We start from the raw sequence: 3,754 nt of genomic DNA, 5'->3' as shown, positions 1-3,754 counted from the left end.
ATTTTTTGCTCCCAGAGTTCTTGCCTCCAAGAGCTCCAAGCGAATTACGTACTAGCCACAGTCATATTAATAGTTCCACTAAAAAAGTCACCATCGAAAGGGAATCTACAGAAAACACATTGGAATACAAATAAAAAGTTGGTCAAACGTCTTCGTCTCCGTGTATTTCCCAATTTTTTCTGTCCAAAAACTAATACTTCTCTCTCATAAAAATACTCCCAAGGCATTTTAAATTTACTGACAGATGCAAATAATTGGATTTATTAGGCCGAGTCCAATGGCTCCCCATCCCCTTAAAAGTAGAGCTAAAGTCAACATATTTTACTCTCTATCATTAATTCTCTCTGCATATATACAAAGGGAATTAATAATAGAGAGTAAAATCTGTTGACTTTAGCTCTACTTTTAAGAGAAAATTAATGATAAAGAATAAAATTTGTTGACTTTAGCTCTACTTTTAAGGGGATGGGGAGTCATTGGACTCAGCCTTAGCTTTCAGCTCCACTTTATATGAAATTAGCATTTGGCTCCAGTAAGTTTGTTTATCCCTTTTTGGCCCCAATTTCGTTAATTGACAGGGTCAACTTTAACTTCACCGTAAGTTTTGCTCCTCATATTTTCTTAATACCCTAAATACCCCTTATATGTAATGGTGGAATTTGAGCCGAGCGGCTCGGGCTCGGCTCGAGCTCGTTTGTTTAACTATATGAGCTGAGCTCGGGCTCAAATTAAAGCTCATGTAACAATTGAGCTTGATGAAGCTCAGCTTGTTTAACTCAAATAGTATATTTGTAGTATAAAATGACCGAGCACTCGAGCTCGGCTCGTTTAAGCTCAGCTCGATCTCGCTCGTTTAACTATATGAGCTGAGTTAGAGCTCAATAGAAAGCTCATGTAATTAGCGAGCCGAACTTGAGCATGGTCAAGTGATAAAAGATAAAATGAAATAGTTTACCTACGAAATGAACGACGAACTCAAAACACAAGTAAAACTAAAACTAATTTATTATGCCTATATTATCAAAGATTCTACTCTCAATCCTATGAGATATAGTGGAGTAGAGTGATTCGTTCCACTCTCAGTCCTTCCGCATGCTGTGCTCTCACGTGTAAGTACTCTAACTCTAAAGTCTAATGAGAGATTTACGAAAAAGGCAACTAGACTACGATGCAACTACCCACAAAATGCAACTAGTCGACTATGGGAATAACTAAGGGAATGCTACGTTGATTCGATGATAAGGAGTCATTAGAGGGGATTGATTCCACCTTAACTCGACTTAATCCTATTAACCATTTTAATCGTCAGTAATCCGAATTGAACTCTTCAAGAGAACAATTGGTTCTTCCTAATCCCTAATTACACATGGCATTTCTACCAATTCATAACTAGCATGTGAACGATTAAACCCATTCTCATGGTGAACTAATCGTTTCTTGAGTGGAAAGGAAATTATGACGATTCTACGATAGTCGGAATCAAGCCTTCATGAAGGCTTCTCAACCCCCTCAAATGGAGGTTTAGCCGAGAATCATTACGCAATCATTTCCGATTAAATTTAAACTAAACTTGATATAAAGAATTGAAATTTACTTAATTAAACAATAATGAAATCTAATTTAATGACTAAATGAAATAAGGACTGGAATTGAAATTAGATCTAGAAATGGAAATGACAAAAATCGAGGTTGATAAAAATACTACTTTATTGATCTAATCAAAATGAAGAACAAGATTCAAAGGTTTAATCTAATACACTAATTGAAATGGAACTAAACTTAATTAATCTATATGAAAAACTAGATCTAGAATCCATTAATGGAGGCTACTAATCTAATCTATTTCTAGGTCTAACTATCTACCATTAACAAAGAGCTAAGCTTTTGTTTTTATACTTTCAGATCCAAAAATCGTGCATGGGCTTGGAGCCATGTTTTGGGCCAGAGAATCAGGCCCAAAACCCAATTCTTTCAGTCCAAAAAGGCCTCTTCAGCTGCAGTTGGCTTCAACAGACTTTTCATCCACTTCTGCTCCTCTGATTGGATCACGGCTTAGACCATTGGAAATCTCTTTCCGAGCCGGTCGTTTTGACATAAGGTAGGCCCCATTCCGAGGTCTGAGTCCAAAGATATAGCCTTCGAAGTTCTGCTGACTTTGTGTGCTGTTTCTGCCCTTGTCGACTTTTCAGCTTTTGACCGGGCTTTAGAAAGGCTTTGTCTTCTTGAATCTTGGCCTTTATTCACAGAACTCCTTAGTAACCGACCTTTGCTCCTTTATCTCGCTAAAGTGGCACATTTCTGCACATAATGGACTTTGAAGCCTGAAATGCATAAAAACACGTAATCAGTGTTAACTCTTAATTATTACTCACATAATTGGTCTAAAAGTAAGTCTGTTGGACAAGCAAAATGCTGTTTGGGGGTGGTTTGATAAGAGCCCAAAACTGTAGTTTTAACCCTGTAACAGACTTACTTTTAGACCCCTCAAGCAAAGATGAGAAATTAGAATAAGTGACCAAAAATGGAGTTCTAACTACTCTCGTTTCGCTGAGTGCGATTGCATTAACCATATGCAACAAGGCCTTAAACCACTAGGAATTACCTAGTGGACGAGTTATAACCTCGTGAGAGTTTTCCAGTGAAGGTACTCACAAACTTCATCTATACTACAGCGACTAAGAAATAAAACTATTGTTTCCTTATTCATGCTCTAAATTATCTATACCTCTCATTAGCAATGCATATAGAGTAATTAAGTCGAACCCTAAGCTAATATATGCATAATAATCAATCATCTACAATAAACATATATACAATGAGTAATACTATGAAATGCCTAGCAGGTTCGTTTCTGAAACTCGGAATAGCGTCCTTAAGTAGGTTCTCACAATAATAGTCAAGATACAACACTCTGATTTTTCCACTCAAGTTTTAAACTACTCTAGTGCTTGCCCGGTGGGCACACTTTACCTTACAATCTCAATGACAACAAGGAAGCCGGAGTCAATCAAACACATCTTCCACTTACTATCACACTAACCTATTCCTAATTGAGCTAGAGATTTTATTAGGTGTTGCGGGGATTAGGAGATGGTTTAAGAAGGAAGGAAATGGATATTCAAAGAGGACAAGTCTGAGATAATAGAGTTTTCATATTATGTAACTAGAGAAAACCTTGTTATTTTCTTTTGCTTCTATACTTTGTTTCCATCCCTAGCCATATTTTTCTTTTTCTTTTCTTTGGCTTTTGACTCCCTTTTATTCTATTTTTGGAGTTTTTATTTATTTCTATTTTTTTTTCTTTTCCTTGGATGGAAACTTCTTTTCTTTATTTTCTGAAGCAATTAACTAACTTTTGTTTACACAAGTTTTTCTCTTATTCTTTCTTCCTCATTCTATTCTCAGACTTATTCTAAATTGGGTAGGTTGATTTATTTATTTTTATTTTGTTTTTGTTTTTGTAACAGGGTAAAGGGATTGTGGTTTATGAAAGACTAAAGAAAGGCTCAGAGGGGCGACTAGCGGGAAATAATTCATAGGTTTGAATTTTTTGGCTATATCGATCCAAAGAGGGCCTAAATTCTCGCTTAGGATATGGCATAGTGATCAAGCAAGTGGACGTGTGATTTCTCTATCCGGATTTTACTTCTCCCTTGTGTCATTTCTCAAATGTTTCGCTCATATAAGGCTTTAGGCTATATTCTCACAGGATTTGTAGAATAAGTACTCTAGCCTAGATTTCAGAAACTTACTG

The sequence above is a fragment of the Coptis chinensis genome, chromosome 9, assembly GCF_015680905.1.
Source record: "Coptis chinensis isolate HL-2020 chromosome 9, ASM1568090v1, whole genome shotgun sequence".
Classification (NCBI taxonomy): Eukaryota; Viridiplantae; Streptophyta; class Magnoliopsida; order Ranunculales; family Ranunculaceae; genus Coptis; species Coptis chinensis.
This window is presented reverse-complemented; position numbering follows the sequence as displayed.